The sequence below is a fragment of the Staurois parvus genome, unplaced genomic scaffold, assembly GCF_062004578.1.
Source record: "Staurois parvus isolate SC_StPar_1 unplaced genomic scaffold, SC_StPar_1.0 ptg003106l, whole genome shotgun sequence".
Classification (NCBI taxonomy): Eukaryota; Metazoa; Chordata; class Amphibia; order Anura; family Ranidae; genus Staurois; species Staurois parvus.
The window spans coordinates 11,117-26,614 of record NW_028320902.1 but is presented as its reverse complement, the minus strand read 5'-3'; positions in this window follow the sequence as shown (position 1 = coordinate 26,614).

Below are 15,498 nucleotides of genomic sequence, written 5' to 3'. Positions count from 1 at the left end.
GGTGTTCAGGGACGTACCAAGGAGAGAGGAGCAAGTGCAGGTGTTCAAGAGGGACATACCATGAGTAGAGGGGGGTGAGTGCAGGTGTTCAGATGGTAGCAGCCAGACAGAGTACACCTTCAGGAACAGTCAAGGTCACATACAGCGCGCGGGGGTCGGGACAATGTCACATACAGCGCGCGGGGGTCGGGACAATGTCACATACAGCGCGCGGGGGTCGGGACAATGTCACATACAGCGCGCGGGGGTCGGGACAATGTCACATACAGCGCGCGGGGGTCGGGACAATGTCACATACAGCGCGCGGGGGTCGGGACAATGTCACATACAGCGCGCGGGGGTCGGGACAATGTCACATACAGCGCGCGGGGGTCGGGACAATGTCACATACAGCGCGCGGGGGTCGGGACAATGTCACATACAGCGCGCGGGGGTCGGGACAATGTCACATACAGCGCGCGGGGGTCGGGACAATGTCACATACAGCGCGCGGGGGTCGGGACAATGGAACATACAGCGCGCGGGGGTCGGGACAATGGAACATACAGCGCGCGGGGGTCGGGACAATGGAACATACAGCGCGCGGGGGTCGGGACAATGGAACATACAGCGCGCGGGGGTCGGGACAATGGAACATACAGCGCGCGGGGGTCGGGACAATGGAACATACAGCGCGCGGGGGTCGGGACAATGGAACATACAGCGCGCGGGGGTCGGGACAATGGAACATACAGCGCGCGGGGGTCGGGACAATGGAACATACAGCGCGCGGGGGTCGGGACAATGGAACATACAGCGCGCGGGGGTCGGGACAATGGAACATACAGCGCGCGGGGGTCGGGACAATGGAACATACAGCGCGCGGGGGTCGGGACAATGGAACATACAGCGCGCGGGGGTCGGGACAATGGAACATACAGCGCGCGGGGGTCGGGACAACGTCACATACAGCGCGCGGGGGTCGGGACAACGTCACATACAGCGCGCGGGGGTCGGGACAACGTCACATACAGCGCGCGGGGGTCGGGACAACGTCACATACAGCGCGCGGGGGTCGGGACAACGTCACATACAGCGCGCGGGGGTCGGGACAACGTCACATACAGCGCGCGGGGGTAGGGACAACGTCACATACAGAGCGCGGGGGTCGGGACAACGTCACATACAGCGCGCGGGGGTCGGGACAACGTCACATACAGCGCGCGGGGGTCGGGACAACGGAACATACAGCGCGCGGGGGTCGGGACAATGGAACATACAGCGCGCGGGGGTCGGGACAATGGAACATACAGAGCGCGGGGGTCGGGACAATGGAACATACAGAGCGCAGGGGTCGGGACAACGTCACATACAGAGCGCGGGGGTCGGGACAACGTCACATACAGAGCGCGGGGGTCGGGACAACGTCACATACAGAGCGCGGGGGTCGGGACAACGTCACATACAGAGCGCGGGGGTCGGGACAACGTCACATACAGAGCGCGGGGGTCGGGACAACGTCACATACAGAGCGCGGGGGTCGGGACAACGTCACATACAGAGCGCGGGGGTCGGGACAACGTCACATACAGAGCGCGGGGGTCGGGACAACGTCACATACAGAGCGCGGGGGTCGGGACAACGTCACATACAGAGCGCGGGGGTCGGGACAACGTCACATACAGAGCGCGGGGGTCGGGGACAACGTCACATACAGAGCGCGGGGGTCGGGACAACGTCACATACAGAGCGCGGGGGTCGGGACAACGTCACATACAGAGCGCGGGGGTCGGGACAATGGAACATACAGAGCGCGGGGGTCGGGACAATGGAACATACAGAGCGCGGGGATCGGGACAATGGAACATACAGAGCGCGGGGATCGGGACAATGGAACATACAGAGCGCGGGGATCGGGACAATGGAACATACAGAGCGCGGGGATCGGGACAATGGAACATACAGAGCGCGGGGGTCAGTGAGCACATAGTCCATTTGAAGGGTGGGGGAGGGATTATAAAAAATTATCAGGAAAAATGTGCCCCATCCTTTGTTCCAGGAAGCCACATACTCCTCACTACTTACCTCATCACTTGCTTCACTTACATGCTGCTGCGGTCTGGCAGGAGATCACTCCATACAGGGTGCCTATACAAAGCATTACACTCCACAGCCCCTACCACCCCACTGTCCCAGCCGGGCCGGGGAGCCCCAGGGGAGGGCCGGGGAGCCCCAGGGGAGGGCCGGGGAGCCCCAGGGGAGGGCCGGGCCGGGGAGAACGAATCACAGAACAAACATTATACAGGATTTATGTAACAAACAGTCTACACACTTTCCAATATAAGGGAGGCAATACAATTACAATACACTGCAGATCCAGGAGATGTTCCGGAGGTTGAGGCGGCAGGATTTAGCCAGTGATTGGATGTGGGGCCCAAAGGAGAGGTCAGAGTTAGGATTACGTCTAGCACCCCGGCGTGAGGGGAAGGACCAATGGTTGTGCTGTGGATCCTAATGGTAAAGTCATGAGTCAGGGATTGGGGGAAGAAATATTACAGCTCGGTTTTGGAAAGTTTGAGGAAGTGGTGGGACATCCATGCTGAGATGTAACTCAATGGATTTGTGATACGTGAGGAGATGGAGGGGGTGAGCTGGGGAGCGGAGAGAGATCTGGGTGTCAGCATAGAGGTGGTATTGGAAGCCATGGAAGGTTACCAGTTGGCCCAAGGAGGAGGTGTAGGGAGAAAAGGAGGGGCCCAAGGACAGAGCCTTAGGGTACCTCAAATGAAAGGAAGAGAAGTTGTGAAGCTGAAAGTGAATGTAAGAGGATACCCAGGAGAGAGCAGAGTCATGGAGGCCGATGGAGGAGAGTGTACGGAGGAGGTGGACGGTCAAAGGCAGCAGAAAGGTCTAGGAGTACGGAGGAATGACCAGGGCTAGGAGTACGGAGGAATGACCAGGGCTAGGAGTACGGAGGAATGACCAGGGCTAGGAGTACGGAGGAATGACCAGGGCTAGGAGTACGGAGGAATGACCAGGGCTAGGAGTACGGAGGAATGACCAGGGCTAGGAGTACGGAGGAATGACCAGGGCTAGGAGTACGGAGGAATGACCAGGGCTAGGAGTACGGAGGAATGACCAGATCTAGGAGTACAGAGGAATGACCAGGGCTAGGAGTACGGAGGACTGACCAGGGCTAGGAGTACGGAGGAATGACCAGGGCTAGGAGTACGGAGGAATGACCAGGGCTAGGAGTACGGAGGAATGACCAGGGCTAGGAGTACGGAGGAATGACCAGGTCTAGGAGTGTGGAGGAATGACCAGGGCTAGGAGTACGGAGGAATGACCAGATCTAGGAGTACAGAGGAATGACCAGGGCTAGGAGTACGGAGGACTGACCAGGGCTAGGAGTACGGAGGACTGACCAGGGCTAGGAGTATGGAGGAATGACCAGGGCTAGGAGTATGGAGGAATGACCAGGTCTAGGAGTACGGAGGAATGACCAGGGCTAGGAGTACGGAGGAATGACCAGGGCTAGGAGTACGGAGGAATGACCAGGGCTAGGAGTACGGAGGAATGACCAGGGCTAGGAGTACGGAGGAATGACCAGGGCTAGGAGTACGGAGGAATGACCAGGGCTAGGAGTACGGAGGAATGACCAGGGCTAGGAGTACGGAGGAATGACCAGGGCTAGGAGTACGGAGGAATGACCAGGGCTAGGAGTACGGAGGAATGACCAGGGCTAGGAGTACGGAGGAATGACCAGGGCTAGGAGTACGGAGGAATGACCAGGGCTAGGAGTACGGAGGAATGACCAGGTCTAGGAGTACGGAGGAATGACCAGGGCTAGGAGTACGGAGGAATGACCAGGGCTAGGAGTACGGAGGAATGACCAGGGCTAGGAGTACGGAGGAATGACCAGGGCTAGGAGTACGGAGGAATGACCAGGTCTAGGAGTACGGAGGAATGACCAGGGCTAGGAGTGTGGAGGAATGACCAGGTCTAGGAGTACGGAGGAATGACCAGGGCTAGGAGTACGGAGGAATGACCAGGGCTAGGAGTACGGAGGAATGACCAGGGCTAGGAGTACGGAGGAATGACCAGGGCTAGGAGTACGGAGGAATGACCAGGGCTAGGAGTACGGAGGAATGACCAGGTCTAGGAGTACGGAGGAATGACCAGGGCTAGGAGTACGGAGGAATGACCAGGTCTAGGAGTACGGAGGAATGACCAGGGCTAGGAGTGTGGAGGAATGACCAGGTCTAGGAGTACGGAGGAATGACCAAGTCTAGGAGTGTGGAGGAATGACCAGGGCTAGGAGTATGGAGGAATGACCAAGTCTAGGAGTGTGGAGGAATGACCAGGTCTAGAAGTGTGGAGGAATGACCAGGGCTAGGACTGTGGAGGAATGACCAGGGCTAGGACTGTGGAGGAATGACCAGGGCTAGGACTGTGGAGGAATGACCAGGGCTAGGACTGTGGAGGAATGACCAGGGCTAGGAGTATGGAGGAATGACCAAGTCTAGGAGTGTGGAGGAATGACCAGGGCTAGGAGTACGGAGGAATGACCAGGGCTAGGAGTACGGAGGAATGACCAAGTCTAGGAGTGTGGAGGAATGACCAGGGCTAGGAGTACGGAGGAATGACCAGGGCTAGGAGTACGGAGGAATGACCAGGGCTAGGAGTGTGGAGGAATGACCAGGGCTAGGAGTACGGAGGAATGACCAGGGCTAGGAGTACGGAGGAATGACCAGGGCTAGGAGTACGGAGGAATGACCAGGGCTAGGAGTACGGAGGAATGACCAGGGCTAGGAGTACGGAGGAATGACCAGGGCTAGGAGTACGGAGGAATGACCAAGTCTAGGAGTACGGAGGAATGACCAGGGCTAGGAGTACGGAGGAATGACCAGGGCTAGGAGTACGGAGGAATGACCAGGTCGAGGAGTACGGAGGAATGACCAGGTCGAGGAGTACGGAGGAATGACCAGGGCTAGGAGTACGGAGGAATGACCAGGTCTAGGAGTACGGAGGAATGACCAGGTCTAGGAGTATGGAGGAATGACCAGGGCTAGGAGTACGGAGGAATGACCAGGTCTAGGGACAAAGGTTCTATAAACACACTAATAAGGGTGCACATGTGACAAAGGAGAACAAACAGGAAAACCTCAATCAGGGAAGAGAAACTCTACAACTAGATAGAAATTGTGACCAACAGAAGGAAAACCCAGCATGGGGACACACCAACCATACCACCTACATGGCCTCCAACAACCTACCCAGCAGAGTAACCACCACTAAAGGAAAAGCCAGCCCCCTACATCTGGGTTATATAGTGTGTGGGGGCGGGGTGGATGACATCATGAGGGTGGGGTTAGGAGGGGTGAGTGCAGCATGGAGAAACCCTGGAGCGGATCACTCCACTATTAGTACATGGCTGGGGTGTGCAGTCAGAGGGAAGGGATGTGATGATGAATATACAGCAAGTGATGGCTGAAGGAAATCCCATGTAGAGGAAATGAGAAATCGCCCCCCACGGATTATTATTTCCAGATTTTATACCCAGCCATACACCCCCCCCCCCATGATGTCATTGACCCCGCCCCCTCCACACACTATATAATCCAGTGGTTGGGTACAGGCTCTCATTTGACAGATGGTGTTCCTGGAGGCAGGTAGGTGGAAGGATATGGATTGGGTGGAATGTTGCCCCCTTTATCCTGGTTGTGGGTTTGTAGAGGTAAGTGCTCCCTGGAGAATGACTTATTTCTGCTGGTTATGTACTACATACACCGCCATGTACACGGAGAGCTTGTTACTATGTGCATACGTGTTCCCCCTCCTCCCCCTTCTGCATTGTGGTGGTCTTCCTTCCTTCTGTGTGGGGGTGGTCTTCCTTCCCCCCCTTCTCTGCATTATGGTGGTGATCTTCCTCTGCCCCCCCCCCTCTCGGTGGTTTTCCTCTGCCCCCCCCCTTCTCGGTGGTTTTCCTCTGCCCCCCCCTTCTCGGTGGTTTTCCTCTGCCCCCCCCTTCTCGGTGGTTTTCCTCTGCCCCCCCCTTCTCGGTGGTTTTCCTCTGCCCCCCCCCCTTCTCGGTGGTTTTCCTCTGCCCCCCCCCCTTCTCGGTGGTTTTCCTCTGCCCCCCCCCCTTCTCGGTGGTTTTCCTCTGCCCCCCCCCCTTCTCGGTGGTTTTCCTCTGCCCCCCCCCCTTCTCGGTGGTTTTCCTCTGCCCCCCCCCTTCTCGGTGGTTTTCCTCTGCCCCCCCCTTCTCGGTGGTTTTCCTCTGCCCCCCCCCTTCTCGGTGGTTTTCCTCTGCCCCCCCCTTCTCGGTGGTTTTCCTCTGCCCCCCCTTCTCGGTGATTTTCCTCTGCCCCCCCCTTCTTGGTGGTTTTCCTCTGCCCCCCCCTTCTCGGTGGTTTTCCTCTGCCCCCCCCCCCGGTGGTTTTCCTCTGCCCCCCCCCCCGGTGGTTTTCCTCTGCCCCCCCCCCCGGTGGTTTTCCTCTGCCCCCCCCCCCGGTGGTTTTCCTCTGCCCCCCCCCCTTCTCGGTGGTTTTCCTCTGCCCCCCCTCTGTCATTGTTGGGAATACCCCCTGTACCCTGTGATCACCACATCCGGGGTGGGACGTTATATACGTCCCTTCTGCCTGTTTATTGGATCTGTAAATCCAATGGCTGCATGGTCCCAGCTGACCCTTGTGGGGGTGTCCTGTCCCTGGTCCCCCATCATGTGCTCTGTCCACCTCCCTCCATTACAGGGCACAGTAGGGACTGGCTAGGTACATGGCGCCATGGTTTTGGGAAGTGGGGATAACAGGACAAAGTGGAAGATGTTGCTGGTGGGTTGGATGGCCAGAGCTGAGGTTCCATAGATGAGTTGCAGAAGATAAAGGTCATTGGTGCAATCTATGGGTCATTACCACCCCGGTCCCACCAATACGGACTGAAATTGTGCGACTTTACTGTAAGGCACGCAGGTCCAGTCGGATGACTCGCTGATTTGAGGTGCGATTTGTATGCCGTCTGACAGATGTCATGCAAAACGCACCAAACGTAGCCCATGAGTGCGGCTCCCACCAACTCAGAACCGCTGTCAGTGCAGACAATAGGGCGTGACTTGGCATGTGATCTGCAAGTTGTAGGGAATGCCCTTTTGCGCCCTAAATGGCAGCTTTAATGGTTTTATTTTATAAATGACCACAACACACCTTGTCTGTCCTGTATGTGATCTAGTAACACATTCTCCCCCCTCCTCTGCACCGTAGCTCTGGATTTTCAGGCATTGTGCTGAATTTGTAGAGGCTGACCTGCTGACAGCCTAAAGATTTACTGCTTCTCAGGGGCTCTGGGCTTCAGCAAAATGGCCGCCTCCAGCAAGAAGAAACAGGAGCAATGCTGGAGGCAGAGAACAGCGTATTCGTTTTGGTAGCAGAATTATTATGGAATGTAGTGTACCTCATTAAAATATTTTATTCATTTCTGGTTAGTTTTACTGTACTAAAAGTGCTACTTTACGAAGTCTTTCATACAACCTTCACTCTCATTACGGGTTATTCCACTATAAAGGAATGATGCCACAAAACGTGTTTCAGGGTTTAACCCTTCATTTTCTGCTTCGTGACTCATGTATTATAATGAGGGCTGCAGGGGGGTGTCCTATATCTTTGTACTAAAAGGTGTTGCACTCTTCACCCCCTACAGAATAGAGGCTGTCAGCTGATTGTCCACGGTAACGGACCCAGGAAGGGAAGTCCAATTCATCCGAGTCCAGAAGAGCGGATCCCACAGATGGGACACCAGTAATTGTGACACTTCATAGATGGAGTGGTGACTCCAGTGAGTTGGTGTAAATGTAAAACCTTAGTGGGCTCTATGGGGGAAAATGGCACCAAGAGCCTTGATGATGCCTACCCCCACAGTACATACCATGGCACCAAGACCCTTGATGATGCCTACCCCACAGTACATGATACCATGGCACCAAGAGCCTTGATGATGCCTACCCCCACAGTACATACCATGGCACCAAGACCCTTGATGACGCCTACCCCCACAGTACATGATACCATGGCACCAAGAGCCTTGACGCCTACCCCCACAGTACATGATACCATGGCACCAAGAGCCTTGACACCTACCCCCCACAGTACATGATACCATGGCACCAAGAGCCTTGACGCCTACCCCCCACAGTACATGATACCATGGCACCAGGACCCTTGATGACGCCTACCCCCACAGTACATGATACCATGGCACCAAGACCCTTGATACCTACTGTGACATAAATGTACAGATTTGAGTAGATAAGATGTGACCTGTAGAAAATGAGAATGTAAATGTAGTTCATTCCGTGTCATTAAAGAAATATTCAGTCCTAGGTACTCACACAGATTGTCACCAATTAACATCTGAAAAGACAGTAGCTTCCTCAGGCTGGAAATGACACCTGGGTGCTAATAAGGTTTGTCACCTTCTGGGGAAACCGGGAAGGAAACGGCTGGCGACAGGTTGGCTTCATGACAGCAGGAGACCAGAGCTTTGAAGTATGTCGGGGGGGGGGGGGGGGGGAGATCAAAGGAGTATGTTTACTCCCTCCTAAAAGCTAAAATATTAGATGAAAATACTTGCTTCTGATGGGGCACTCTGTGGGCTGGATTGGCATAAAAACTTTGTGGCTTGGGTAGAAAGCCAGAAAAATGCAGGAAATGGTTGTGGCGCTGGAGTGCGATAGCAGAACAGTGATTTGACTGATGCGGTGGTGTTGGAAATCCAATCCCTGACTTGGTGATTCAAGCCGGTCTTGGTCCAATTGACTTTAGGCAGGTCAGCACCCAGAACATCCTGTGAGAGGGTACATGAACACCCCCCAGAGTCAATTGGCCAAGAACTAATGTCCCGCCTACGTCCATATCCCCATAAATTGAGGACCCGGACATTGTGATTTGTACGGAGCTGGTTCGATTGACTAACGGATTGCTGACTCTCTGACTTGCTCCAGTCGCAGGGTAGATCTTTGTAAAAGTTTTTTATTCTGTTTTATTCCCTTTTATTTTATAGTGAAGTCATTTGTGTCTTGTATTTTTTTGTATTTCTGTAACTTTTTATACTTTGTACATATGTTATGCTCCGCCCACTTTCAGGAAAATAAATCTTAAAATTAATAAGTGACTTCTGTGTATTTAAGCTCGGGCTCATATCTTCGGAGGGATTGGATTGGAGGGATTGGATTGGAGGGATTGGATTTTAGTGTCTTTATACGCTTGGTCAAGCTCATTGCCAATCTGTATGCACTGTGTGTGGGCAGATTGTAAAGGTAACAGGTCTGCCAGACGGAGATCTGTGTGTGTGGTGTCCCAGCAGGCCAGTAAAGCTGTTGGGTGGTGACAAGCTACCGTTTGTGGTATCCTGTGTGGGGGTGTGTGGACAGTGGAAGAGTCATTAACATCGGGATTCTGGCTAGTAGGATAGCTGGAGGGATCCTAGAAGGGTGTGATTGCTAAGCTCCTCCTCAACTTAGTGTGCACCAGATTGTATGTAGGATTCGTATCTGCCAGTGTGTGGTCAGCCGGCTGGATTGGAGTGGTCTCCCTCTGGTGGTGGGTCAAGAGGTAGTGCGGGCTGTGGAAGTATCACGGCTGGTCTTATATACAGTTTTATATATTCAAAGTTAAGTCCCTTTTATTCCCTCTTACACCCAGTCATGGCCTCACGTGCGCACCTCGGTTAGCTAGTCGCTGTGGGCGTGGCGTGTGAGGAATCCGTGACACCTACCCCCCATAGAACGTGGTAATATGGCACCAAGGGCTGTGATGCCTACCCCCCAGCATGATACCATGGTACCAAGATCCTGATACCTACCCCCACAGCATGTGGTAAGATGGCACCAAGAGCAGTGATGCTGCCCCCCACACAACGTGGTAATATGGCACCAAGAGCAGTGATGCTGCCCCCCACACAACGTGGTAATATGGCACCAAGAGCAGTGATGCTGCCCCCCACACAACGTGGTAATATGGCACCAAGAGCAGTGATGCTGCCCCCCACACAACGTGGTAATATGGCACCAAGAGCAGTGATGCTGCCCCCCACACAATGTGGTAATATGGCACCAAGAGCAGTGATGCTGCCCCCACATAACGTAATATGGCACCAAGAGCAGTGATGCTGCCCCCACACAACATGGTAATATGGCACTAAGAGCAGTGATGCTGCCCCCCACACAACGTGGTAATATGGCACCAAGAGCAGTGGATGCTGCCCCCCCATACAACGTGGTAATATGGCACCAAGAGCAGTGATGCTGCCCCCCCATACAACGTGGTAATATGGCACCAAGAGCAGTGATGCTGCCCCCCCATACAACGTGGTAATATGGCACCAAGAGCCGTGATGCTGCCCCGACATAGTGTGGTAATATGGCACCAAGAGCAGTGATGCTGCCCCCCACATAACGTGGTAATATGGCACCAAGAGCCGTGATGCTGCCCCCCCATATATCATGGTAATATGGCACCAAGAGCCGTGATGCTGCCCCCACACAACGTGGTAATATGGCACCAAGAGCCGTGATGCTGCCCCCCCATATAACGTGGTAATATGGCACCAAGAGCCGTGATGCTGCCCCCCACATAGTGTGGTAATATGGCACCAAGAGCCGTGATGCTGCCCCCCACATAGTGTGGTAATATGGCACCAAGAGCAGTGATGCTGCCCCCCACATAGTGTGGTAATATGGCACCAAGAGCAGTGATGCTGCCCCCACATAGTGTGGTAATATGGCACCAAGAGCCGTGATGCTGCCCCCACACAACGTGGTAATATGGCACCAAGAGCAGTGATGCTGCCCCCCGTATAATGTGGTAATATGGCACCAAGAGCCGTGATGCTGCCCCCCACATAGTGTGGTAATATGGCACCAAGAGCAGTGATGCTGCCCCCCATATAACGTGGTAATATGGCACCAAGAGCCGTGATGCTGCCCCCACACAACATGGTAATATGGCACCAAGAGCAGTGATGCTGCCCCCCCATATAACGTGGTAATATGGCACCAAGAGCCGTGATGCTGACCCCCACATAGTGTGGTAATATGGCACCAAGAGCAGTGATGCTGCCCCCACATAACGTGGTAATATGGCACCAAGAGCAGTGATGCCTGCCCCCCCCCCACATAACGTGGTAATATGGCACCAAGAGCAGTGATACCTGCCCCCCACATAACGTGGTAATATGGCCCCAAGAGCAGTGATGCCTGCCCCCCACACAACGTGGTAATGGCCCCAAGAGCAGTGATACCTGCCCCCCACATAACGTGGTAATGGCACCAAGAGCAGTGATGCCTGCCCCCCACATAACGTGGTAATGGCACCAAGAGCAGTGATACCTGCCCCCCACATAACGTGGTAATGGCACCAAGAGCAGTGATGCCTGCCCCCCCCCCACATAACGTGGTAATATGGCACCAAGAGCAGTGATGCCTGCCCCCCACATAACGTGGTAATATGGCACCAAGAGCAGTGATACCTGCCCCCCACATAACGTGGTAAAGGCACCAAGAGCAGTGATACCTGCCCCCCACATAACGTGGTAATATGGCACCAAGAGCAGTGATGCCTGCCCCCCCCCCCCCCCACATAACGTGGTAATATGGCACCAAGAGCAGTGATGCCTGCCCCCCCCCACATAACGTGGTAATGGCACCAAGAGCCGTGATGCCTGCCCCCCCCCCCACATAACGTGGTAATGGCACCAAGAGCTGTGATATATACCCCCCCACAATGTGGTAATATGGCACCAAGAGCCGTGATGCTGCCCCCCACATAACGTGGTAATGGCACCAAGAGCCCTGATACCTTGTAATGTACAGCGCTGAGTGAACTATCGGCGCTTTATAAATACTGTATAATAATAATAATAATAATACCTGCCCCCCACAGCACGTGGTATCCTAATGCGTACCTACATCTCACATGAAATGGTCCAATGAGAACACTTTCTGAATATAGTAATGAATCCTTCCAAAGATGAATATATTCACACAATTCCTCACTGTCCAATCATTTGTAAGGTCAATAATTGAATGTGGATGTGTACGCCGTCCTATACATCACCTACTCCCAGAACCAGCAGGTTTTCATGTTATCACTGTCCATACAGAGCATGTCAGACGATAGGTGAATGTAGATTATCCTGGGGGGTCCCATACCTGGCCAGACACCCCAACTTTATAACCAGACCCCAATCTCCAGAGAGCACGTCCACATTTTCTGCAGATGATCGCTCCACATGACGTTTGCACTGACCTTATGCAGATTCTGCCTCTTCTGTCCCTCAGAGATGGATCTGTAGGTGGGAGTGTTCATTGTACTCACCTGGCTTGTGATGAGGACAGGTGAGTGTCGCCCTCCATCTACGGGGCCCATCACAGAAGTACTGCTAAGGAGTGTCCCCCAGTACAATCCTGAGGAGCAACCAGCCAATCAGAGGCAGAGAGTGACATGTCTGGTGTGTTCTGTACAATGCTGATCAGGTACTTCCTGTAAGAGGGTGACAACGCTCTCCAACTGATGCTGGGGTATGTGCATGTAGACAAAGTGTCCCGGAGGAGATCGGTGTTAATGAGATGGGAAGAAAACAAATCTACACTGTGCAGAGCAAGCCAAAGGACATCCTGTTGGGGACAAACTATAGACATGGATGTCGTGCTGAACAAAGGGGGCCATTGCTGCTGACAACATGAGAATGCTGATTTTCTGGCTGTTCTGCTGATCTGCTGTCATTAGTACTTTTTGGGTCTCTAACCTGCAGCCAATACATAGGAGAGTCTGAGGACATTCCATAAATACATACTTGTCCCAGGTGATAAGACAGCCAGGCACCTGGCATTTTCAGGAGCGGTCAGCGATGGCAGCCTCATGACAGGTCCCCTTTAATAGACCAGCCCCCCCCCCCCGTGGCGGGCTCACAATTCCCATTGGGGGGTGACAGCTGCAGATGATCCGACGTCCTCCCTGTGTACATGATTCCCATTTCCTCCAATATACAGAAACAGCAACAGGGAGATGTGTGCGGGCCTGGACTCCGAACCGGTGTTCATACCCCCCCCCCCACATGGCACTCCGCTCCAGTGTCCATACACTACCCCGCAAGGCACCCCGGTCCCTGGACTCCGTTCCAGTGTCCATACAACCCCCCCCCCCCAAGGCACCCCGGTCCCTGGACTCCCTTCCAGTGTCCATAAACCCCCCCCCGCCCACATGGCACTCTGCTCCAGTGTCCAAACACCCCCCCCCCCCCCGCAAGGCACAATGGATGGAAAGTTACCCCCAGAGACCCCGGCTCCATATATAAGATCACCAATAACCCCCACCACAATGGATGGAAAGTTACCCCCAGAGACCCTGGGCTCCATATATGTAGGTCATCAATAACCCCCACCACAATGGATGGAAAGTTACCCCCAGAGACCCTGGGCTCCATATATGTAGGTCATCAATAACCCCCACCACAATGGATGGAAAGCTACCCCCAGAGACCCTGGGCTCCATATAAGTAGGTCATCAATCACTACCACCACAATGGATGGAAAGTTACCCCCAGAGACCCTGGGCTCCATATAAGTAGGTCATCAATAACCCCCACCACAATGGATGGAAAGTTACCCCCAGAGACCCCGGCTCCATATATAAGATCACCAATAACCCCCACCACAATGGATGGAAAGTTACCCCCAGAGACCCTGGACTCCATATATAAGATCACCAATAACCCCCACCACAATGGATGGAAAGTTACCCCCAGAGACCCTGGGCTCCATATATGTAGGTCATCAATAACCCCCACCACAATGGATGGAAAGTTACCCCTGAGACCCTGGGCTCCATATAAGTAGGTCATCAATAACCCCCACCACAATGGATGGAAAGTTACCCCCAGAGACCCTGGGCTCCACATAAGTAGGTCATCAATAACCCCCACCATAATGGATGCTCCTAAAAAATTGAACTCCTAAAATAGCAGAGCACACTCGCTGGCCATTCTGAAGAGGTGATGGTTTGGTGGGTATAACCCCTAACTAAGAAAAACCCCAGCCTAGAAATGAGAGTTCAAATCTCACTGAACAAAGCTTTTGTGGTCTAGACCAGCTGCTTCATCTAACACATGTGGGGGGTTATCTCTGAGTTGGCCAACATCTTGAAAACAAATTCATGTGACTAGAGGTGATGGCTCAGAAGGTAGGATCTCTGGTTATAATCATGGAAGAAGTCAGAGTTCAAATCCTGAGACTAAAAGCCTTGTGCTCCTGCAGAGGTCACGTTATTTGGGCTGATCATTAAATCCTTCAGTCAGAGTTGTTTGATATCTTATTTGTTCACATAAAAGTGTGAAGTGAACATCTTTAAAAGTAGGCGATAGCTCAGAGGGTAAAAGCACTGGTTACCTTTACAAGATGGAAGACACTTGGAGTTCAAATCCCTCAGTGGTAACGTCATAGTCAATGACAAGCCACTTCACTTCTCCCCTGTCCTCCTGGTTTGGCTTTGGAACCTCGTGGTAATTCTTCTAGCTGGCCAATCGTTAATATTTGTGAAGTAGGATAGTGAGCGGCTTTTTTTAGGAGGAGGTGGCAGCTGAGAGGAGAAGAACTTTAACTAATATAAAATAAAGAGTTAAAAGTTGATAAGAACTAAGAACTGGTACCAAACAAAAAAGGCTTTTATTTCATCAGAGTAAACGTCTCGTAACCCTGGACAAGCCATTGCCTTCTCAAGTGCCCTACTAGCTGGAGGTCCAAGTACTTATTTGATCATCTTTTCTAGTTTGCTGATGCCTGATATTCCAGAACCTGGAGAAGGAAGACTCCTAGACCATCAAGGAGGTTATAGCTGTGTGGTTAGAAGCTTTAGCTCAAGCACAACGCAAGTTCAAATACTTAGAAGATCTGACAAGTGTCCCACTGGCTGCAGTGTGAATTATTTCTAGTTGCCTGATGCCTGAAATTCCTGAAATAGTACAATGAACCAAGCTGGGTGTGTAAGTGGATGATAGCTCAGAAGGTAAGGACTCTGACTACCATAACAAAAGAAAGATGTTAGACCTTAGATCCCCGAGAGAACATCTTGTGGTACTGGGCATGCTGCTTCACCACTCACATTTCCAACTGGGTGGAATTAAGGATGTTTAGTTATTTTCTAGTTGGCTGATGCTTCATACTCCGGAACAGTGAAGAAGAGGTCTAAGTGGAGGGAATAGCTCAGAGAGGCACACAGTTTTTTTTTTTTACCTTAAACACATGAAATACATGAAGGTAAGAAGTCTTGTGCGCTTAGAACCCCTTTAAAGAAGTGAAGTCGAACCTCTTTTAGGTGTTCTTCTGTGGATCACAGGAGTGCAGTTCGTTCAGGTGACTGGGGAGTTCTCACCCTCACCCTAGGTTCCAGAAACACACACAGCAGTCCACTGAACATGATTTCCTATGAGATTCACATCTCCACATTCTCACCCGGTGTGTTTTCTGGGGAG